Here is a 23,849-nt window from a genome sequence, read left to right on the forward strand (position 1 = left end):
CCCAGAGATAACAGAGCTGCTCTGAAATCCTATATGGAGTCAATGCAAAGACGTATATGTAGCAATCATGATACCCTAATCTCTTTCTGAAGGAACCCTTTTGTTGCACACCAATCGTCTCCTTTCTCTCTGCTGTCCTCTCTTGCAGTATAATGTCTTATTTAAACTATAAAGTCCTCAGGCTAGGAATTACCTTCTCTCTTTACAGATGGCTGCAAGAGCTTTGCACGTCTGCTGAGCTCTATGAAAAATAAATGAAGGAGGTTGTGGCTTTTGTTGTTGGGTTTTCTTTTTTTTTTTTTTTTTTTAAAGTGTTGGGAGGTGAGAGTTTATCTGATCGTAGCATAAACCCAAGGTAGCAAGGAGTGATGGGTGCTATTTGCTCTTGTGTTGCCAAAAATCTCGAGGTGGGGAGTTATCCCTGCTGCAACCCCTTCCCTTTCGGCTCTCAGGGAAGGGCTGGCAATGGGACCGCTCGGGGCAGGGTTTTGTACTTCAGCTGGGTGCCGGAGGGCTCAGGGGCTTCAACTCAGAAGGGATCTGGCCCTGGGAAGAGCTCAGGTGCCACGAGCCCCTCGGGGGGGCTGGGGATGCGAGCGCCAGCCGCGGTGCCTCAGTTTCCCCATTGCATGGGCTCTGCCTGGGAGCAGCTGCCCCGCGGGGACGAGTTAATGGTGGCGTGTCCAGGGCGCGCTCAGGGAGCTGGGGCGCCCCTAATGCATGGGAGATGGTGTGTGTGTGTGTGTGTTGGGGGGGGACTCTTGCTTTTTATTTTGGGGAGGACGGTGGTGCTAGCCGTGGGGAAGGGGCTGTGTGTGTCTCTGTGTGGGGACCCTACAAGGCCAGGCTGCGGGATGAGGAGCCCCGAGGGCAGGCTCAGGGGGGCCCCTACACAACCGGCTTGAAGTCCCAGGCCGGGGGGCTGGAGGGGGGGATGCCAGAGCCGCTGTGTGAGGGCAGGGACCCAGCAGAACCAGTCCCGGGGGGGGGAACCCAAAGCCTTGAGCCGGGCCGGGCCGTGCCCTCCCCGGGGCCGGGCGCCCTGAGGCGGGGAAGGGGGGACCCAGGCGAGCCCCGGCGGCCGCCGCTCTCCCCTTCCCCGGGCCTCCCGCCTCGCTCGCCCCCTCCGTGCTGTGCCCCCAGCGCCTTCCCCGCCCCGCTCCGCTCCCCACGACCGCCTTGGGCTCGGCGGGGCCCCGCGGCCCGGCCCCTCCCCGGCTCCTCCTCCTCCTCCCTCCGCCCGGGCCGCGGCGGGCTCCGGGCTCCTCGGCGGGGTCGCGGCGCCCATGGCCCCGGTGGTGCCGAGGGACGGCGGGGCCCAGCCGGTAAGTGCCGAGCCCGGCCCCGGCCCCTCGTGTTCCCGGTGCCCTCCGCCCCAAGCCCTCCCCGGAGAGCCCCGGGACCCCTCCAGCACCGAAGCGAGACTCAGGAGAGGCGGTTTGATTTCCAAAAATCTTTATTTCTTTTTCTAATTTAAAAAAAAAAAAAAAAAAAACTTAAAAAGGGCAATCCCACCCACTCACCCCGGTAGCGCGGTTCTCCAGGGAGCATCCCCACGGTGTCCCCTAGGGCTGGGGCCTGGAGCTGAGGGGAAAGCGGGGATGCGGGGGGCCGGAGGGTGACGGGGCTGGCTCGGGGTTACGGGGAAAAACCCAAAGAGGAGACCCGCTTCTGCACGGCTGCCCTTGGCCTTTCTTATGGCCATGAGCAGCCGAGCGATGGGCGGTGTTGGGGCCGAGCGGTGGGCAGCGGTGTTTGTCCCCTTGGTTCCCCATCCAGCGCCTCCCGGAGCGGTTCTCCACAAAGCAGGAGGCAAAAGATAACCGTGTCCAGCTTCCCCCTCACGCGCCTGCCTTACGAAGGGCCAGCTCTCCGACTGGCCCAAATAACCCCTTTCCCTTACCCCCTTTTTTCCTTGCATGTGTTCTTCTTCCACACTGGGAATGCCGATTATTTTTTAATGACTAAAAGGCAGCCCAGGGCCACAGCAGTTGCGTGCACGATGCTCCCACAGCTCGGGTCAGGCCACAGGTTTTGCGCGCTTGAGTAATACCCCAAATTTACTCCCTGTAAACATTGCACAACTGCGCTTGGTCCCCGGGATTAAAATATAACTCACTTTCCCTTGTTTATACGGCTTGCTGGCCATTATAGCAGCGTTCTGCTGTGGAAAAGTGCTCCGTTTTAAAGCTCGAGGTGCAGGCTAGTCCGGGATGTGTAATCTTAGAAATGTGAGGGGGGGGAAAATGCTCCATTTTGTTACAGGAGCTGTGCAGCTGGAACTTTCCTGAGCAATGGCCATATTTTATCCCTTTATGCTTCCTTTCTGTAGCAAAGGCAAAATACTTTTATGTCGCAGGTAACTTTTACGTCAGGGCTCTAACTTTGAATTCGCAGCAGCTGGTTTGACTCGAGGCGGTTAAAGGAACGCTCGAAATTAAATTTAAATTTATATTGTTCGTTGGCGGAAAGGTCTCCTGCAGTTAAGGAAAAAAATGTAAAGATGAAGCTGATCATTGCTGTATATGAAAAGCAGTTTCAAACATTAATATTATGGTTCCTCTCCTAAAAAAAAAAAAAAAAAAAGAAAGAAAAGAAAAGAATTCTCTGGCCTGTGCTTTGTATAGCTACATCTCCGTGTTCTTTCATTACCCTTTTCCTGAAAGCATCACTTAGAGGAGGAGAAATCATAAGTTCAGGCACACTGGGCTCGCCACACACAGAGGAACATCTGCCGAAAAGAGACTTTCTGAGAATAGCAAGCCACCTGCACCGAGAAATTTTTCTTCTCTCGTAACCAGCATTCATCAGGCGTTTGTCTGTGATCCACTGCCGGTCTGCTTGTTGGCTGCAAAGGTGCTTGGCAGCCCCAGTGCTTTGCGAGGCTAATATTTATTTACAGGCTCGCGCCGTTGGGTTTGGTTGTTGTGGGGTTTTCTTCCACCAAAAAGGAGGAGGTGAAAAATCTGTATTTGCGCTAATCCGGCTCTTTTAACAGTTTCTTCACAACTTGCGTTTTCGCCACCATAACGAGCATCTGGAGACGATTTGTGCCTTTCCAGCCGCCCTCTCGCTTGTTGGGGAGGAATGTGTTGGACGTGGGAGCAAGGCTCGCTCCAACGGCAGCGCCGGCTCACTGGGGTGGTTCTGCACCTGGGAGGGGTCTGTGCAGAGGACGTCCCTTCCCCTCTCCTGCTTTCCATCCCTGGAGTGAAAACCCTAACGGTCGCAATCCCCTCGTGGTATTGCTCCAAGAACCTGCCAGGAAGGAGGGAAGGTGTCTTTATCATCCTGGGAGCGTGCCAGCGATCCCCCTTGCGCAGAGAGGTGCAGCACCTCAGGGAGAAGTGTGGGCGCTTGGCCCAAACCTTCCTGCCACTCAGAGGGGGAGTCAGGGAGCTCCGGGGCTGCAGCCCCATGGTCTGGCTGCTCTGCGACTTCCCCCTCTTGCCGAAACACAAAGCGGTGATTTTTGAAGGTGTTGAAACCAGAGTAGACCCAATTACGGTGGAGACGCCTATCACTCCTCGGGAGGTGGAGGGACCAAAATAAACACTGAGGGCTCGGCGTGAAGACAGCGAGTTGAGCGTTAGGTGCTGAGTTCCTGCAAAGGTGACAGTTGCAGCCCGTATCTGAGGAAATCCCTCGTTACCCTGCAGAGCTGGAAAAGCAGGGTATGGCGTTTTATTGTGCTTCTTAGCCTTGATCACAGAGCTTTCAACCACCCTCTTTACCCTCGCTGTTGAATCTGGCCTGTAGGTACAGATTCTTCTACAGTGCAGCTATTTTCACGAGATTTAATCTCTAAGGAGCGTGCCAGAAAAACAGCCTTGGGGAAATGGCAATCTGGTAGCTTCCTTGTCTGTAAAATGGGAATAGCGATGCGTAACTCCTTTCTGTAAAGTATTTCAGGGCCTACCAGCAAAAAGCGCTCAAGTGGCACAGGTTTGAAGCTCCCGGCCAAAAAGAGACGAGGCAGAAGAAGCGGCAGCGAGGCTTGCCCGGGCTCCCCATGGCAGGTCGGCGGCGAGGCCAGGAGCAGAGCCGGTACCTCTGACTTCTGCTCGAGCGTCCCCATCTGCCGCCTGTGGCTGCGGGCGGAGAAAAAGGAAAAATCAGCAGAGCTGCGTTCGCCTGGCTGTGCACCAAGGAGGAAAGCGAGGTTGCGTGACTGCAGCCCCGGTGCCTTTCGGGAGGCTGCCCCGTGGTACCAGGTGGAGGAGCGACAAGGTGTCTGCCACTAGCCCACAAAGAGCTGGATGGAAGCCACGCGCTCATTTCGTGCTGGCTTCCGTGCAAGCCTCGTGTAGTAAGCGCTTTGTAGTGCTGCTCACCTGAATTTTAACCAGTCACCTGGAGATGAAAGGTGCTCCATCCCATTACCACTCCGTGCAAGCCATCCTCTGCCCTGTTGGAAGAGGTTTTGAACCCCAGGGGTACTTTATTCCCATGCAAGGCTTTGCTGTTGGGCCCGGCAGAGATCGCAGCGCATCCTGTGGCGCTGGGGGAGTGTAATCTTGTTATATTTGACTTTATTTCATGCTGCGTTCGCGGGTGTGAAGAACGAACTGGTAAAATTGGGGACTGTGGAAGGTGTGAGACGTGGTGTTTGTTCAGATGCTGACAGTGGGAAAGCATCTGTGCGGAGCTCGCTTTGAAGGAGTAGCTGCCCTTCCAGAACTATTTGGTAGGAGTCATAACTGTTGTGGTACGTGCAGCCCTCTGAATCAGGAGGCACCTGGGAGGAATTACAGCCGTGAACGTGCAGGGGCTGATGCAGGGACGGAGATCTCTCGGCTGCACCGTGCAGCGCCTTTATTTTCCCCACGTATCCCGTATCATTTCCGAAGCGGCTGCCACCTGAATTTTGCACAAACTCTCGTGTGCTTGGCCGAGCTGGGGGTTGCGAAGGAGCCGCCCTGCCTCCCTGTTTCCAGGAAAGTTTTTTAGGGGTTTTGTAAGGGTGTGTTTCTTTCCCCGCGTACTGCTTAATGCTCTTGTTATGAGTTAGGAAGCGCACTACAAAAACTCCAACGTAAAGGCTGTGCAGAGATCATTTTGTTCAGGCGAGGACGCCACGCGTTCAGCTCACCGCTCGCGGGACGACGTGCCTGCTGCTTTTGCCTCGATCTGTTTACGCTGAGGAGGAAACAGCCCGGTGCAGCTCAGGGAATTGAGGCCGGCCCCCTGTTTATGGTAATTCTTAAATAGTTCATTTGGGCGTAATGCCTCTTTTTACAGTTGATTCTCTATTACAAACAGATTTTCTGATAATGGCACCTGTGCCATTCAGGCGGGATCATTATTATAATAGCAGCAAGCATTGTTACGGAATTGGCACGCGGAATTTATGTCGGATCGTTATAATGACAGAAGTAATGCCATAAATAAAACGACGCTGTAACGGCAGCGCTAAACCTGGGCGTAACGCAGAAAATGACAGGTAAAAATTTCCCCCCAAGCCTCGGCACCGCCAGGCTGCGGGGCGTGAAGCCCTGTGGAGATGGTTGCAAATCCCTAGGTGTAGAAACAGGGCTTTGCTCTCGTCCTGCGGGGTTTTGCTCTCGTCCTGCGGGGTTTTGCTCTCGTCCTGTGGGGTTTTGCTCCTCGGGCTGGCTCTGAACGTGGCTGTTTTTCGGGATGGGTTTCAGGCAGGGCTTGTGCAGGCGCAGCCCGTCCCTGCTGCGTGGTCCCGGCGGCACGTTGCCTCGCACGGCTCCCCGTAGGAGATGTGGGAAAGCTCGAAATCGTGTTTGGGAGGTTAGGCTGGGGGTTGAGGCTGTGAAGTGCCCAGCGGGACCTGCCGGAGGAGGCTGATGTGAGTAACGTGCTCTAGCACCGTAAGCAAAGTACCAAACTCCCACAAAGAGAAGAAAAGGGGAAAAAAGGGGAAGAAAATCAGCAGATTGGAGAAGTTACCGAGGATTTGTAGCGTGGAAGGAATAGTACCAAACTCCCACAAGCAGAAGAAAAAGGGGAAGGAAGAAGGGGTAAGAAAATCAGCGCGTTGGAGAAGTCACTGAGGATTCGGAGTGGGGATTACCCCCTCCTGCACTTTTCTTCCTACAAATCCCTGGAGCTGGGTGTGCTGTTTTAAAGGCCGGGCCTGCGGTCGGGTTTAACAAACGCAGATAATCCAGATGGCTAATCTGGAGCTGCTTTGGCTAGCTAAATCCTTCTGGCAGGCGGCGAGGAGGATGCCGGGAAGTGGTTTGTAGCGGTCGCGCTTAAACAAAGTCGCCGCTAATGCTGCTTCAGCCGCCGTGTGGACGGAGCACAGATGTCTTGCTTGGGGGGTTCTGATTTATTTATTTTTTTAAATAAAATCCCTTTTATTTTTCAGCAGTGCCCCCCGGATTAAATGCTCCGAGCGGGGGGATCGTAGCCCCTCGGTGGGCTCGGATGAGGTTTCGGTGACCCCTGTGCAGCACACCGGTGCCCGGCTCTGCGGCAGAAGAAGGAAGGGTGCTCGGGGAGGTTGGTGGGGCCCCGCCGGGACGCAGCCGTGGGACGGTCGTTTTTTGATGGTTGGCCTTTGTCAGCGGACATCTGGTGCCAGGATTGCTGCTGTCGGGGCTGGGGGTGGGCTGCAAGGCCAGGGAATTTGATGGATTAGCGCGCTCGGAGGGCTGGGGGAAGGGACGGGTAGGGTTTCAGCGCTTGCTGCAGGTACGGAGAGAATTTGGGGATTAGGGGCATTTTTCTGGAAGCTGCAAAAAGGGGAGGATTCGCAGAGGGGGAGGGGCTGGGAAGAAAACAGCCTTTCCAGTTTCCCCGAAGAAATGTCACTCGTGTGCTCTGTAAGGGAGCACAGGGGACACGCGTGCACGCTCGGAGCAAGAGAAGAAAAAACCCCGCAGCAAATTGCTGCCGGGCTCTCCCCCGGCTTTGTAGCCCTGGGGAATCTCAGTTGCGTGGCCTCGGGGTCGGTCGGTTCGTTCCCTGCTGCTTCCTATGGATTCAGTAACCTCCTCTCCCCAGAGGTCGGCTTAAATTAAAACTTTATCCTTTGCTTAAGGGAGCGAGCAGCAGCCTCTCCTTGTGCGGTACAGGATCCGTCTGTCCGTCTTTCCCCACGGCCACCAGATGGGCTGCGCTGGGAATCGGCAGCTCTGGAGCTGCTGGAGCGGGGTGCGGGACGCCTCCTGCCCCTGTGTCCTCGAGGGGAAGGAGGGAAAATCCTCATTTCCCAAAGCCTCCCCTGGGGGTGGTTATTTCAACGCGCTACGGCCTGGAAAGGGGAAAATTGCTGTTTTTCTTGGGGCAGGGCCCGGCCTCGTGGTGCTGTCGCTGGGGAGCATCGCACGGGCCTTTCGCTCAGAGCTCTGTGCCCGCCAGTGCCCAGGCGTGGGTGGAAAAACCCCGTCCCTTGTCTGCTGCAAGGCTTTGTGTTAGCGGGGAGGGCACCGGGACCTGGCCAAAATGGGGACCTCGAGGAACAGCCACGCTGAAATCCAATCTCTGGCCAGGCTGAGGATCGGGTCCATGTGTAAAAACGGCCCGGAAGATTAAATGTCTGCTGGCCTGGCCTGCTGGAAAGGCTGCTGCGAGGTCGGCTCTCCGGGAGGCACATTGGGGTCCTCGGTTCATGTTTTGGGGCTGCACACACACACGGGTGTGCTGGAACATGGCGTTGGTTCGGGGCTGGCTTTGTCCTGAGCGGGGAGGGACAGAGATGGGGCCAGCCCTCGTGAGTTACCTTCCCCCTTCCCAGCAGAAATCGAGAAAACTCAGTTTTTGAGGAAGAGCAGAAGATTCACGGGTAATAAAGGGAGCTTTGGGACTGGGAAAAAGGAGGTGCCACAAACCATGAGAGGTCTGAGGGGAGTGGACTGGTTTGGACTGGGGGATCCGTCGTCTTGCCTGGTGTTGCTGTAGCCTTAATGTCAAGGGTACTGAGCAGCCTTTTTGGCTTCTGATTTCTTCTCCGTGGTGAACAAAGCGTTGGTTATGGGGACATGGCTACGCGGCAAGGCTGGGGTCCTCAAGGTGCCTGAAAGCCTTGAAACACTGCCCTGAAAAAAGGAAGAATAAGGGAACGAATTACACCTGGCACCCTGACAATGCCTTTATGTGAACTTTAAGGAAGAAAAATTTGAGGGAGAGGAGGGAAGAACTCGCTGTAAAAATGCGCGCAGGGCACGGCACAGCCGTGTTGTCGTGTGAAATGGGAGCTGCTCGGTTCAAAGGCTGAGTTCAGCAACCCAGGGCTGGGCTTCGCGCGGGGGCTGGAGGGGAGCCGGCGGAGGGGCAGCAGTGGCCAGGGGCTCAGCACCCGCTGCAGGGGGGCTCTGGTGGCCGGGAAGGCTCCGGTCTGCCCAGCTCCTGCCGGCACTGCGGTCTCCTGCGGGTCCTGTCCTCCTCGGAGCACTCCTGAGCCATCCCCGCGTTGCACCAAGTGCCTTGCGTGCGTGTCGAGGAGCGAGAACCGGGGTGTCGGCTGCTGGTTCTCCAGCGTTAATGCATTTGGTGCCTTGGATGCTGCAGGATGCAAGTGCTCCCTGCGGTCCCTGCCCTGCCGGACCGAGTCCTGCTTCGGGCCCCACGCCACGCGGCGGTGGCTCGGAGCTAGGAAGAAGCTTCCCCCAGACTGGTAATTCCTCCGGAGCGTCTGCTTTTGGGTGCTGCCAGCGACGGTGCGCCCGACGAGATGAATCACCGTTGCCTCCAGCCTGACGTGTTTGATGGTTGCAGTGCTGCCTTCCTGGAAGGGAAGGGATTGCAGTCCATTGCCGGGAGTCCATTTCTCTTACCGGAGGTGGAGCGGCGCATGGAGCGCGAGCCCGTTCCTCGCAGCCGGCCTCGCTCGTGCGCCATGAAACACCCTCCTGACAGCGCCTTCCCCGGCAATATCCTGAGATGAGCGATGGGCCCGCGCGGTGCTTTATGCACTGCCCTGAGAGGTGGGAGGGTGTAAATCGCGCCATCCGAATGATTTAGCCCCAGGTGTAGTTGTGATTCGAAATGAATTTCTCTCCCTGCTTCTCCCTCGTGCCAGCGCTGGAGGAACTGCTCGCTATAAACCAGGAGCTAATGGCAACGGCGTGCCGGGTGGGTTGCACAGGGCTGTGGGGCTGTGCCTTCATCCTTCCCCTCTTCCTACGTCCCTGGGTGTGCCGTGCATCTCGTCCCAATCTGTGCCCACCCCTAAACTCGTCCCAATCTGTGCCCACCCCTAAGCACGGGGCCGCACGGCTCCGTCGGAGCACCCAGCTCCCGTGAGGCTTCATAGGGAAGATGAGCGACGCGTTCCAAGTGGCTTTAGGTTTTACGCAAAGCCAACGATGCTTAAGCCAGCTGGTGGATTTTTAGGTTTTTCAGCAAGTTTCGCTGGACAAAAAATTGGGAAGTGTCACGGGTCCGGCGTGAAATGCTGGCGGAGCGCAGGTGAAAGCGATGGGAGCGGCGGGGTGGCACCTCGCTGCTCCCTCAGGGAGGTGGGTCGTGCCCCTCCTGCTTTGGGGGCAAACAGGCAAAATCACGAGATGGCTCCTGTTTCCATTGCGGTGAGGACTGAACATTAATATTAAAATCTTTGGGGGATTTTTTTCGTAAAGATGAGTTTTGCTTCTCGGCTGGTGCCCTGGCTTAGGCCTCGTGGAATAGGTTTGGAAACACGAGTCGAGGCAGAAGTGTTGAAAAGATGAAGCACGGCCTCAGCTCTGCTGTTTTCCTTGCCATTTGCTTTCCAGGGGAGCTCTTCCAGTGCTTCACTGCTCTCCTGGTGCTGCCACATGCCCAGGATTCAGCTGTTTCTCAAAATGTAAAGGTACGGGGGGAGGGATGAGCCCCAAAGCCTCGATCACTGTTGGATCCTCGGCTGTCTTCCTAACGCGGATCATGGCATGGGGGCTTTCTTGTTGGGTAATTCTCACCTGAAAACCCACCTTTACCAAATTCACCGTTTTGGACTAGAGAGATTAAAACCCGTCCATGTTTTTTCTAGAGACAAATATGCATTTGGTGCTCTTTGCCTGTTACGAAGCACGGTTTCGTGGGTAGCCAAATAAAATTCTTGGTTCGAAGTGTTTCTGTAATGCGTTAAAGTTTATGGAGCATTTAACAAACTTTTTTAGTGTGCGGTAGTTTATAGTGCCAGCAAACAGCCAAGTGTTACATCAGAGTTGCAGGCTCTTCCCACTTAATGGCATCATGTTTAGTGCTTCTTCCGTTTATCTTGGGTGGCTTTTCAGTGCCCGGCTCAGCGTGGCTTCTGTTTTCCTTTCTTCTCCAAAAAAAAAAAAAACTCTAAAAGATTACGAATGCTGATGTAGGGTGCGCAATTCAAGCGAAGTGGTTGGATTTATTTTTATCTTTAAAGCAAAAAAAAAAACAAAAAACAAATAATCACAGCGACTTCAGGGTTCTTGTGCGGTTCCCTGCTGTGCTGGGAGAGGGGGAATCTGCTCACGGTGGAAGGCGAGGCGAGTTCTGCCACGAACCCTACAGATTGGTAAGGCAGGAGCTGCGTCGGCCAGGGATGGTTTCGGCTGAGGTGAGCAGGTATGGTCAAGCCGGAGCCCGCTGACAGCAGCACTGAGGCTGCTGGTTTGGTGCCTTTTGGCAGGATTTGGGGGTTTGCTCCTCTGGACGGAAGGAAGCTGAGCTCCGGGGCACTGCGTGGATTGTGGCCCCCTGCCCCAGGGCTTGGGATCGCAGTCGGGTAGGAGAGCGCGGGGAGGGGGTGCAGGGAGTTACCGAGCTCCTGAAGCGGCTGCTTCCATCCTAGGGCTTGGCTTTGTCACTCGCGCTAAATTTGAAGTAAAGAGGTGTAAAAAGCCGATTACAAAGCCTGGATAATGCATCACAAGGTGTCTTGTTTGCTTTATTGTAGATTTAATTATGATCATGTATATACGTGTAATTATGTCCGCACGCAGGATCTATTCAGTAGTAAAGGGTTTACATGACGTTATAAATAAGGGAGCCTGAGCTGTACCAAGGGCTCCCTGTAGCATCCTTTATTGTATCCCGGCTGGAAGTGGGAAGACTCCCGTTCTGCGTGAGATACTCGCGGCCGGGACTGCTGAGGTTCGGCTGTTTGTAAGGGGTTACGCGGTGCAGGATGTGATTTTTCAGCACCCTGCCTGCATTTCAGCCTTAGTTTGCTTTGGAAATTTCCTGTGGGGTGGAAGGCAGCACAAAATGTCTTATTAACGTTGATGTGATCTGTCAGCAGCAGTATCCAGTGAATTGGTATATGAGAGAGGCATGTAAACAGATTTGAAACTGAAATAATCCGACTGTGTGTTATTAAAAAACAAAGCAATATGCAGCAATATAATACGAGGAAATTCCATTTTGAGTTTCTAACGACAAACCTTCCTCACGTTCCTCCTGTGATTTATATAATTGCTGAATCGCTTTGATGGCTTGATGGAATTACAGCTCCGCATTACACGATGGATAATCAATCAAAATAAACTGTGTTTACCCCTCTGCTGCAGCATGTGTATGAAACGGATACGTTACGGTGTGAATTATTCCGTAACGCTGGTATTCGGGCTGAGTTTCGGGTGTGATTTCAGGACCCGATACCTGCGCGAACCTGACCTCACCTGGTAGGCTTCGAAACCCTGCTGGCTTAGGCAGGGGCTGTAGAAACTTGCTCTTTCTGTCGTGCGTGTAGGAACATTTCTGCCTAAATAAGCAGTGGGCTTGTTTGTTTAAATAGCATAGAAAATAAAACCGCAGCAAGGAGGCAAAAGGTGCCAGCTCCCCGGCTCTTTGTAAAGGCTAGGTGAGACTTGTAGGGTGATGTTCTGCCTTTCTAGGCAAGCTACGGAGGTGGCGATGTCTGATACTTAATGGACTGCTGCCCGCCTCGCTAGCTGCACAACTGATTTCAGTTTTAGTCTGGGTTTACAAGAATTTCGTACCCGTTGACCAACTGCGCCGTTGTGAAACGTGGAAACCCTTTTTCTGATGGGTTTCTGGGTTAAAAATTAAAACAGGTCTTGTAGTGGTGGCTGAGATGATGTGTAAATGCCTTACATCAGCCGGTTAATATTTCTGTTTTGATAGGTGACTTCTGCAGCAGGTGATCCCGTTTCCTATAGCCCAGAGCACAGCCATGTATTTCGGTGGCTCTTTTACCACTGCCTACCCTCGTTTTCGGTCTGTTTGCTCAGTGGCGGGGCTTTTTCGGGGCGGTTACGAGGCGCGGTGTTTGCTTAAATGGCTTCTGTGGTATCGCGGACACGGGGCTGTCCCTTCGGTCTCCCTCCTCCGCGTCCAAAACCTGCCGGCTTGTGACGAAAGGCAGATGAGATGGAAGGGCTCCGGCAGGGCGGCAGGCTCAGCGCCTCGGTCTGAGCCGGAGCACCCCCGCCTCCAGCTGGGCTTTCTTTTGGGGTCCTCTGGGGACCTTTGTCCCGCACAAAGGCTGCTCTCCCCATCGCTGCTCCCCGGAGAATCCCTTCCCCTCTCCCTCCTCGCCTCGCTGCGAGGGGATCACAGCTGCTGAGTAAATGTTAAGATAATGGCGTTATTACGGAGTAATTACACCGCGAGTTATTGAATTAAAAGTGATGAGGCTGCCTGTAATGCCGGGCGGGGAGAGGAGGGAGAGGCTGGGTGGGAGAGCGCAGAGCTGGGAAGGTAGAGAATAGAGCAAACCTCATAAATTTCCTCTTGTCGAGAGCCCCTCGCTGCCGGGATGGGACTGAGAATGAATGAAAGGGAAGCTCAAAGAGCTAATAAATAAACCATTTCCCTGAGAATAGAGGGTATAATTAGAAACCGTGGCCCTGTGGTTTCGTGTCTGCCCTGGGGTGGAATCTGCTCAGCGCTGCACCGCGGCGATAAAACAGGGAGACAATGCAGAGATGATGTCGCACAGTTGTTAACTTTTGAGGAAGGAGACGTGTTGTTCCTCTCTTTTTCTAGAAAAATAAAAATAAGAATAAATAATTCAAGCTTTAAGTTGCAAAACTCCAATAACTGGCTGTACCCTGGAGCCTCTCCATCAGGAACTCTGGCTGATTTTGCATTTTTATTTCTGTGTATTTTCTGGAGGGGGAGGCTCTTTTCTTTTTTTCCTTTTTCTTTTTCTTTTTTTTTTTTTTTCCCCACGAGCGCCAAACAAAACTGCTTCTTTTTTCTTTTTTTTCTTTCTTTTCCTCCTATCTCAGGCTGGGATTTACCTACAAATGCAACACCCGACTCCTCCCCAGCTACAGCAGAGGTGTTGCTGTGCTAGCAGACGGCGTGCGTGCATTCCTCCTAGCTTGTCCTTTATCTTTGCTAGCTCAGCCCTGGCAGATCTCACCTTCTCGGCCGTGTCACATCAGACCCGGGGCCTCCCGAATTGCACGTAGGAACAGCTAAAACCCCTCCCAGGCAGGATAACAGTCTGTTAAAGTGAGGTTTGTGCCTGAGCCTCCATCTCCCCTTACACCGCGGGCATCCTCCGGGGCTGGATAAGCCGCTGCCTCCGCTGGTGCCTCCGTTCTGCCTCTTTGGGATGGGGATAACGGGTGGGACCGCGAGATCCCAAAGCGTGGGGGAGCTGTGCAGTAAACGCAGCAGCAGGCGAGCGCCTGGCGTGTGTCGGCGGAAGGCCACAGGAGCATCGGTAGCTTACGTTTGTGGGGAGCAGACGGAAAAGGAGATGCGTAACAAGCCCTCTTGGGGGCTGGGCGATAGCCACTGGATTTTCACAGGTAAAAGAAAAAAGGGTGCTGCCTCCTTCCTCTCGCTGTGTGCCCCTGAAAGTCCGGGGGAGGAAGGAGTTTGCATTTTTGCAGGTTTTTAACCTCAGAATATCTTGGGTGGCTTCGGATGAAGGGGGGGATGCTCTCGTGTGTGAGTAGGAAGGGTCCCCCCACCCTGCGCGGGTGCTTGAGAAGCTCGAATGATGATTTCTGAGAGGCGCTTTGGTAGGCGCTAGAGAAATGTGGAGTGTTTACCTTCCTTTACAACCTCAAAAGCCCTAATAAAATACACAACAGGAGTATTAACAATGAAACTATCTTGAAGATTATTAAGCTATTATGAAAGAATGGAAGGAAATCTGCCTGGCATTATGTGCGGTGCCACGAGATATTTAAATTAATACTTTTCCTATAGCAGCTCCTTCAGAAATCTCAGAGCACTTAAACATCCTCAGCGAACGAGATCCTTGGCGCCGGGAGACAGCTCGCGAGCATTTTCTTTTCGTGTGACCCCGGGGGAAACTGAGGCAGGGCGATTTGGCCGCTGCGGTCACCACGGGAAGGGTGAGCGGGGTCTGATTCCCGTGGGGTTTCCATGAACCTTTGGCGTGATGAACGATAGAAAACACCCGTGTGCAGCAGCGCTCCCCGCTGCCTGGGGATGCCGGCCTGCATTTCTTTCCTCTCCCCCAGCTCATCGTGCCGCTGGGGAGCAGGGCCAGGCTGTGGGCACCACGAGCGTCCTCCCGGCTTCGCCTTTCCCTGACGGCTGCCGCCGCAGTATTTCCAGCGCTGCCCGCACCCGTCCCAGGGAAGCCCATAAACCCTGATATAATGTTATTTACTTGTAAAAGGCAATTTGTAAAGATCTGTCTGGGGGCTGCTGTCACCATTTCCATGGGATTTATTTTTCATTTATTTACGGTTTATGCGCATGTATAAGCGGTTCTTCTTTCCCGTCATAATCTGAAACTCAATTGTCCCTTGGACTTTGCTGTCACCACTTGCAGCGTCAGCTGTGCGGGTCCCAGGGCTGCCTCCTGCAGGTTGGTTTTTTTATTATTATTACTGTTTATTCTGAAGATGGAGAGGATCTGTAGTCACCGCATCAAGCTTGGGTCTTGCAGTTTGCTTCAGGAGAGAGGAGAGCCTGGAGCTTCCCTGAACACAAACCCTGGTCTGGCTCGTGGGTGATTTGCCCCAGCCTCTTCTAGTGTCCCCCAAATCCTGGCCTGGACAAACCTTTTCCCTCTTCAGGCTTGGTTTTCTGGTGGAGGTGGAGAAATGCAAGCAAAGGCTGGGAGATAACACCTTGAGGGCAGCCTGGTCCTTCCCACCAGCTGCTTCCTTCGGCACCTGCCCCTGCCCTGAGCCCGAATTACGGGCTGCTCGCCTCTGCCCCAAGGGAGGACGATGCTATTGACCGAGAACCGCTGAGAAAAGGGGCACGTGTGCTCCGGCAGCTCTTTGCAGAGGCCTCGAACTGCATCTGGCTGGGCCGGGTGAGGCTGCAGCTGCCAGGCTGCCGTCGGCGTTGCGGCGGAGCAGACCCGTGCCCGCACACAGGAGGGTTCATTGGTACCCAAAGATTAGGTGCTAAATTCTCGGCTTTCGATTTGGGATAATAAATGAAGAATTTCCTGGCTTTGACGGCTCGCAGATTGGTTGGTTCAGGAGGGGATGGCTGATTTGAAGGAGTGTTTTCTCCCTGGTCTGCGGGCAGTCTGTTGGCCGTGGGGTCTGGGGCTTTTGTTTTACCTCTGCTCAGCACCGGGGGTAGCAGGTCGATACCTGAAGGTGCTCGTTTATAAACAAGGTCAGGGCATCCAGCAAAGGGCTCCGATGTCTTAAATTTCTCCTGGCTGCCAGCATTCGGTGTTTGCTCGAGATTTCTGTTTGCTTTCACTTCTGATGATCCCACCTAAAATAAAGGCTCAACTCTTCTCCCTGCTGGATGTCCTTGGTGGAAGACAGCCGCTGCCTCGAGGGGAAACGGCCGCTGTGGATCTGCGCCTGAGCTGGGAGCAGCTCCGGGATCTTCGGCATCGATGTGCAGCCCCTCGTCCCTGCCACCCCCCTCGAGCAAACCTTGAAATAGATCCCGGCACGGCCCGGGTCCCGGACAGATGTCTGAAACGCTCGTAGCTGCTGACCCAGGGCTGCGTTCTTCTGGGAACAGTCAGAGAAGGGACCTGAACTGGTGGAGTCACCTGGTACGTGGAGGAACACAGTCTAAAGAAAGAAACAAAATCAAATAGGAGAACTGGTAGTGGAGCTCTTTGAAAATTGTTCAAAGGGACCTTGTCAATGTGAAGCTCCTATTTATGTTTTTTAGTCCTCCTCCCTCTTTCATTTGTTGATACAATCTTGGAGGTGGGAGGATTTACAGAAATGCGTGCGTTTTTAAGCTGCTTCTTCAGACACCTTTTTTCCCTTGTAAACATTGTTTAAGGCCAAGCTGGAAAAAAAACACGGAAAAGTCCTCAGCAGACCCCTCCTCTGCTCACTTCAGAACCTGGAAATCAGATTGCTGCTGGATGTGGCGTAAATGTTGCGGCTCAGCTTCCCAGCTGCACCAAGGACAGAGCGGTAAAAACCCGTGGGCAGTCCTACATTTCGGCCAAATCAGGGGCTCCTCTAAAGGTCTGGGCTGCCAGGGCAAGGATGCTCAGCGCCACAGGGGCTCTCGAGGTGGGTCCATCCAGTCTCTGAGTAGGAAGGATTATTTCAGGGTATTCGGGGCCATCTGAAACAATCCCGAGGGTGAAGGAGGAGGAGCACCCTTTAGCCTCTCCTGCACTGGAGCAGCTTTTGGACCTCCCCTCCCCGTGTCGGGCTCCATCAGGGCCTCCGAAAAGTTTGGCAACGAGGATCGCTCCTGCGGGGAGAGGGCTGCAGCACCTCAAGCCTTGAAAGTGACTTTTGAGAAGTTTTTCCTGCTGCTGGTTTCAGCAGCGGCAGCACCAGGGCACCTCCTTACTCGGAGGACCTGTAAGGGCTGAGTAACCCCAGAGGAGGTTACATCCGAGCAGCCTTAAACTTCCGTGCGAATTAACAAGTGAAGGCAAAACTTGTGGGGTCCCTTGGCTCTTCCCCCACCTAGCTCCTGGGAGCGCTGCACGTGCTTCGGCTTCTGGGCACGGCTCTGACAAGCTCATGCTAAACCCGTGCCAGCCCCGAGCCTGCGAGGAGCAGCTTGCTTTGAGCCGGTGGTTTTAGGGGGGTTGCACTGAACTGTTTGCAAAGGTACGTGTGAAGGGGGAGAGGAGACAGCAGAGCTTCTTTCCTCCCCGGACGGGGCCGTACGGTTCCTGCAGGTGGAGAAGAAGAGCGTCGAAGGGCACGGTTACGGGGAGGGACGTGGAAAGCAGCGGGGAGGAGGGCTTTCCCCGCGGACACGGGGCGGTGGAGCTGGGCTCGGAGCTCAGCAGCTCAGGGGCTCTCAAGGTGGATCCACCCAGTGTCTGCCTGGGAAGGATTATTTCAGTATCAGCCCATCCGCGCTGCAGAGCTGTGTCCAGGCCGGGGCCGCTGCCAGGAAGTGGCTTTGGGGTGCGGTGCCGGTACCTTTACCTCGGTTTTTCTGGCTGCGGATAACCCGTAACGCCTGGAGGAGCCGAGTTCAGATGGCTGCTCTCAGTGTCTGTCCCTGGGAGCTATGGAAAGCAGTGCTCGCAGTCCTGTTTGAACTTGCTAGCTGACGAGTTAAAAGGTTGTTTTGACCCTTCGGGGTATTTAAAAATAATTTATTTTTTTTAACCTTCCTTCTGCCAGTTTTACGAGAGGGCCGCGCCAAGAGCTTTGTGTTGGGAGGCAGCGCAATTGCAGCAAGTCCAGGCGAGTGGATCTCCCCGGGGGCTGTTTCGTAGTTGATTTTCACTCTCCTTTTTTTTTTTTTTTCCTTCCCCCATCCCACTTATTGCTCTCGCTCCTCCGCTCCCCACGCGCGTGCGGTGCAGCCGCAGGACCCCACGCCGCAGGGAGCGGCCGCGCTGGGGACATGGGGACACGGGGACAGCGTTGGGCCCGCGGGTCCACGCAGGAGAGGGGGAGCACCGCAGGCTCGTGTTTTGCTTGCGGGCTCTGTGCTTCGTGAGCCGGGCAGGGTTTCTTTTTCGGGCTGCCTCTCACCTCTCGGAAAGCGCCTGACCCCCGCGCAGGCGGCGCTGCCTCGGCGTCTGTCGGCCCGCGAGGCCCCGCTCGCCTCGGGCTCTCCCCTCGCAGCGTGGGCGCAGGGGGAGGCCCAGGGAGGTGTTTCGTGTCCCCAGATCCACACGTGGCTGCTGGGCACCCCGCTGCCTGCTTTTCTGGGATGGGAAGAAGCACTGCCTGTTCCCGTGGGCGAGAGGCGCAGGCGAGTGCCGTCGGCTCCTTCACTGCTCCTGCCCGCAGGCTCCGAGGGGGCCAAGGAAACCAGGCAGTGTGCGCACAGCTCTGCTGCTGCCCCCCTGCACGGCCTCGGTTGTGCCCACCGGGCTGTGGGGTGCCGAGAAGGCAACCATGGGGCAGGGGGAGCCCGGCGTGCACCGTGCCGCCCATTGCCCCCCGGCACCGACTGCCCCCCCGGGGCTGGCTCCTGCCCAGGGGCTGCCTCCAGCACGCGTCTGTACGGCGCTGTCCTGGGGACGTGCAGGCACCGTGTGGGTGCACATCCTCTGTCCGAAGGGGTTTCTTTGGGATTTTCTTGGGGGTGACTGCCATTAGCGCACGTGAGCGTGTTTCAAACCCAAACGAGCGTGTGAGCAGGAGCACCGCTGGGGCTGGCAGTGCTGCTGTAGCCCGTCCTGGGCTTTATAAATGCGGACTGAGCTTGCGATACTCGGGGAAGGAGCAGGAAATTATCACCACGTTAAAGAGGTGAGGATGAGCGTGACGTGGCCGAGGGCTGCTCTCTGCAGCCGGCTGCCGGAGGCGTCCAGCCCTGGCTGAAGCGACGCCGTGGCTGCGAACGGAGAAAAATCCCAGAGAGGTGGTGAGTGCTTCGCTTCTCCCGGGAGCTTGAGCGGTCTGAAACGGGTGGCTGAGAGCGCCCTGCTCTGCTCGCTGCCTTTTGCCCGCTTTATTTAATTTCCAGCCTAACCGAGCCCTCTCCAGCCAAATAGCAAAGCTGCTTGGGTTTCGTTGCCAGCCAGGTGCACGTGGAGGTAGGAGGTGGATTTGTGGAGCTGGGGCTCCTGCTCCCCAGCCGCCTGTCTTCCCTGGTTGCTTTTGCCTCAAGAGCTGAGGTTTACACCCTGACAACGTTTTTTGTGCCCTGGGGAATAGCCGGAGGCTTAGGGGTCTGGTTTTCCTCTGGGCAGATACGTCTTTGCATCTTCTGGCTGGGTGGATTTACTCTGGAATAAAGCGGATCCAACCCCAGAACGGTTCTGCTGGAAGAGCAAAGATCATCAAAGTCCCTTTAATTCACAATTAGTCCCTCTGCCCAAGGCTTTGAAAATTGCTTAGATAAACTGCATTAAAAGTTAAATCGGAATTAACCTTTCCTTGCATAAATGGCCCCTCGCAGCCCCAGCTGCAGCAGAACGGGGCTGGATGCAGAGCACGGGGCTCCCAGCGGGGCAGCCCCTTCTTGGGGCTAAAATGGGCGAGTTTGGGTCCGTTCCCCTCGCAGCACACCCGTCCCGTGGGGGCTGCTCCGCTCCGCGTGGCTCGGCCCCGCCGCGAGCTGACCCTTGGCACAGGGCTGCCGCGCCGGGGTATTTTTAGAGAAGATAAGAGAGATGGCAGGAGAGGGGGCTGCGTTCCAGGCAGCTCCGACTCTTTAATTATGTTTTTGGTCTAGAAAATTATATGGTTCCTAGAGCGTAAATAGAGAACGTATGGAAGGTAATTGCACCTCCGGGTGCAGAGCAGCTGGAGCAGGGAGAGGCCACGTCCGAGGGAAGAGCTGGCCGGGGAGGCGAGGGAGAAGCCAGGGCACTTCCCTGTGCCCATCCCGTCCCTCGGGAGCACGGACAGGGGACCTCATAGCAAGGGCACGGGGGGTCCCATGGAGACCTGCCCGTGAGCCATCCCGCTGCCGCTAGTCCCTGCGCTTTGGGGCGGTTCCCTACAAAGCTGTCACCTGGGTCACCCGGCCGAGGCCGCCCCGGGCACAGAGGACGAGCCAGGTTGTCTGGGGGTGGTGGGAATCTTCCCCCCAGCCTCGTACACCCCCGAACGGAGAGCCGTGGTTGCTCCGCAGGGAGGAAGGAAATCTAGGGCTTGGTTTCGTGGTTGCGTCTTCCACCCTGCTCAGGAGTGGGGCACATGGGAGGAGGGAGCCTCAAATGTTCTCCGCGATTTCTTTATCTTCAGAGCTGCCCTGATTTCGGGTGTGAAACCCGGAGCTAGCAGGGGTGGGGGGTGTGGGGCTCGCTGCAGCAGCTCCTGAGCATCCCTCGCCGAGCTGCTGGCATCCTTCGCTGCATGCTGCCCAAAAAGACGTTCTTGTTCTGCAGGAGAGAGGGCAAGCGCAGAAGCTTTTTCTTTTAAGCGCCTTTTTTTTATTATTTTTTAATCCAGACGAGTTTAATTTTTGGTGCATCGCATTCTTTTAAAGAATGCATTAAATTCAAAACCACCCTAAGCTCTGCGTTGGCGGCGATTCGCTGCGTGTTTCCCTCTCCTTCCCCTCCTTCCACGAAGCGACGCGGCTGGAGGACGCTGCAAACAAAGGCAAGGGCACGCTTGGGCTGCCGCCGTGCACCCAGCAGGACGAGGGGCAGCGCTGCGAATCCACCGGGTGCTGCTGTGCGGGGCTCAGGACCTTGCAGGGCTCAGGACCTGCAGCGACAAGGAGCCGAAACCTTTGGTAGGTGCAGGAGCGTGAGAAGGGACCTGGGGTGACCCGGTCCCTGCAGATGCTCGGCTCCGTGTGCAGGATGAGTTTTCTCCAGGTAGGACTTCGCTGTCGAGGCACCTCCAAGCCCATCCCAGAAGTCGGGATGTTCTCGGGACCCAGAGCCCCTTCGTGGGGAGTCCAGCACATTCTGCCTGAGATGGAAACCGAAGGTCTTGATGGGGGAGGAAGCCAGGGTAATTGCTCTGGGAGATGGGAAAGGGACTCCAGGGAAAACAGCTGGGACTGGGCGAGGAAATCCAGGCTTCAGTCTCAAACCTGTCTGCAGCTGCAATCCGGGAAGGGGTTTTGCAGAGCCTTCACCCTGCCGCCCTCCTCGGGATTAACTTTCCTCTGGCCGAATGCTGGACGTGTGGGATCTTTTCCCTCCTCCTTCCTCCCGTTTCCCAGTATGAATACACGGAGCAAAGCCTCCAGCTCTGTTTATTGAACACAAATAGAAGATAAAATAGTGGAAAACTAATTTTTTCATGCTCATTGGTGGGAAAGATTAAAATTATGCAAATCCTCAGCAGCGAGCTTGGTGCAGAGATAAGGGGATGTTCAAGTCGGCTGGCTGCCTGCTAATTCACTCATTGAAAAAGAAATGAGCAGGAAAGCTGTGATCAGCGTCACCGGCCCCTCACGGCGCTCACGGGGCCGGGATTTCTTCGCCGTGCAGGGAGGAAGGCGAACAAAGGAAACCTTTTTTGGAGGAGTGCGGGATGTGCGGCGAGATGCAGCCGCCCGCCCCGAACTCACGTGTCTTCGAGTGCCGGCTGCGGTCGCTGTGATGGAGCACCGAGACCTCGCCCGGGACATTTCTGCTGACCCCCAGCCTTCCAGTTTGCAATGACCTTAAACTCCCCAAGAGCTCAAGCATTTGTCTTTTTTTCCCCCAAGCGTGATGGTTCTGGGGGTGAATGAGGCGAAACCTGCCATTTGGATCCCTCTTGGGTCTGAGCAAGGCTGAGATGCGAGTGGGGAACCTCCGAAGACGAGCGCTGCTGGTGCTGGCTGCTTTTCGCTGTGGCTCTGGGGGCTGTGTGCCACAAAGCGGGGCTCAGCCCAGGGGTTGCTGCCCCGACACGAAGGCAGGGAAGGGACAGGACTGCGCTGTGTGCCAGGACCTGCCCTCTGCCAGCACTCGCAGCCCCGTCGTCCACCCAGCAGGGCCCATCTCCCCCCATGAGACGGCCGCTTTGTTATGGAAAGCAAGTCTCCAAATTCCCCTGATGGGCATAACAATTAATTTTTTGCAAAGCCGCAGTGCTGCGGGGTGTTCCCGGGATGAAAGGCCTGTGCGTCCGCCCGGGACGGAGCCGGGTATGCGCAGATGTGTTTGCGGTCAGCAAAAAGCGTGAAGCAGCATCCATCCCGTGGCCCCCGTGACTCCGGGTCTCTGACCCAGCCCCGCGCTTCGGCAGGAGGAAAGATTTAACTCGTCCAAAGGAGGAGTTAAGACCAAAACCGCGCCGGAGTTAGGGGCCGCGCCGGTCTAAGGAGTTAGACCAAACCGCGCCGTGTCCGACGCTACCGGCTGGCACCTCTCCTCTCGGGGGAGAGCTCAGGGCAAATAACGGGGTTTTGCGTGCTGCACTGCCTGCTTTGCCCAGCGCGGGCTCCTCGGCTGACCCTTGAGTTTATTTCTTGAAATCCCAGGAGACGACGCTGGCGTGCGATGCCCGGTGCCCCCTGGAAGCAGAAACCCTGCAGAGCAGCTCCGGTTTTCGGCCGAGCGAAGGCACCCAGAGCTCGAAATGCCGACGGCTGCTCGTCGTGCTGGGAGAGGAAGCCTGGTGCCAGCGCGTGTTTTTGGAAGGGTTTCTCCGACTTCCTGTCAAATCAATATTTATTCACCAATCTATTTGTTTGCTTTTGTCGCTGAAAACTCTCGTGGCGTTTTTTTTTTGTTTTGTTTTGTTTTGTTTTGTTCCCCTTGTGTATTTTTGGCTGCGTGGCGCTGGCGAGAGGGGCTGCTCCAGCTCTGCTGGCTCCAGCCGTTCCAGCTGCTTCCTCCAGCCCGGCGCTCGGCGCCACTGTTGTACGGAGGGGCTCGGCTGGCAGCAGCCCTTCGGCTGGCCGCAGCCTTCTCCCCGCTCGCGCTTGGGCAGGAGGTGACAACGCTGCTGGGATCGCAAGGGGCTGACCTCGGAGACCGTGGTTTTCCACGGCTGCGTTAATGGGGGCCACGAGACCGATGAGCGGGGTGCAGAGGACACCAGCCACCCCCACAGTGCTTTGGTCTCCTGCAGAAACCTGAGCCTTTGGGTTTCCTTTGGCTCCTGTTGCTGGTTTGTAGGCACGGTAGGGGTGTGCGCAGCCCCTGTTCCCCCCCGGGGGCTGCAGGACCCCCCTGTATCCACCTGCAGGCGCTGCCCTCCAGCCCCGTGGTGCCTCCCCGGCAGCCTGCACAACCCCGGCCCTCCAGCCGTGCGGTTGCCCTCAGCTTTTATTCCCATCACCGCGAACCTTCCCGTTCATTTCTTGTTCCACTTCACCGGGAGCAAAACAAAGAGCGGCTCGAGCATCGCCCTCCCTCCAGCTGCGCTCCTCCCTCCCCGGCTCCCACCGGCTCCTTCCCGGAGCCCGTCGGGGTGCTGCTCGTCGCCCTCCCTGCCCAGGCTCTCCTTTTCCTGCCCTGCCTCTCGTTTTCCTGCCCTTCCTTCCCCCGTGCCACCGTCGTGCTTCGCCTGAGGATGGGGACCGAGGCTCTGCGTGGCTGCGGCACCTCGCTGCTGCTTCCAGCCGGCGCGGCTCCAGCTGCTCGCAGAGCTCCTTGCACCTGCCCAAAGCTGCGCCCGACGTCCGCGGGGCCGTGACGGAGCCGGAGCTGGGGGTGCCATAAAAAAGGGGCTTTTTAGCAGGACCTAAAGTGCTCCGGAGCCCCCGCGGGCTTGGGGAGAGCGTCGCCTCCTCCGGGGCTGTCTGCGGAGCCCCGGAGCTGGAATATTATTTATCTCCCCCCAGCCAAATCACGCAAAGCTAAATTGAGCTGTGGCAGGCAAAAGTGTGAAGCGTATTATTAGGAACAGGGAGCTCTTGTTCCACAGCTGCTGCCGCTGCTGCCGTTAGTAATTAATGTTTGAGGAATTGCAGATCTTCATTAGGAGAACAATTAGATTAACGAGAGAGCCTGAACTGAGGCTGTGGTGGGAAAGGGGTGGGGGGGGAAGCTTTAAAAACAAAACAGAGCCCCTCCCTGGCACCCCGCCGTGCTGCCTGGGGATGTGCTGGGATCGTGGAGGGGAAGGAGCCGGTCCCCGCTTGTCAGAAAGATTTCAGGCAGTCTGGACCCATCGCTCAGCCGCGGCACCCGGCTATTAGCGGAGAGAGCGTCGGGTGAAGGCTGCTCGGGGCTTGGCGAGGTG

At 56.0% G+C, this 23,849-nt stretch overlaps 1 protein-coding gene across 4 annotated transcripts in view; it reads left to right on the forward strand.

The window, feature by feature from the left end:
- PTPRS (protein tyrosine phosphatase receptor type S) overlaps nt 1-23,849 on the forward strand; it is a 156,682-nt gene that overhangs the window by 21,723 nt on the left and 111,110 nt on the right. Inside the window, exon 1 of one of the 4 annotated variants that reach the window (XM_050715652.1) lies at nt 1,243-1,325. The exons of 2 other annotated variants lie outside the window; for them this stretch is intronic. The gene's annotated coding sequence lies outside the window, so the exon portion shown is untranslated. Of the gene's footprint in view, nt 1-1,242; nt 1,326-23,849 lie in introns of those variants that run through there. One more of the 4 variants, XM_050715650.1, reaches the window with a different exon arrangement.

The sequence above is a fragment of the Cygnus atratus genome, chromosome 26 (assembly GCF_013377495.2).
Source record: "Cygnus atratus isolate AKBS03 ecotype Queensland, Australia chromosome 26, CAtr_DNAZoo_HiC_assembly, whole genome shotgun sequence".
NCBI lineage: Eukaryota > Metazoa > Chordata > Aves > Anseriformes > Anatidae > Cygnus > Cygnus atratus.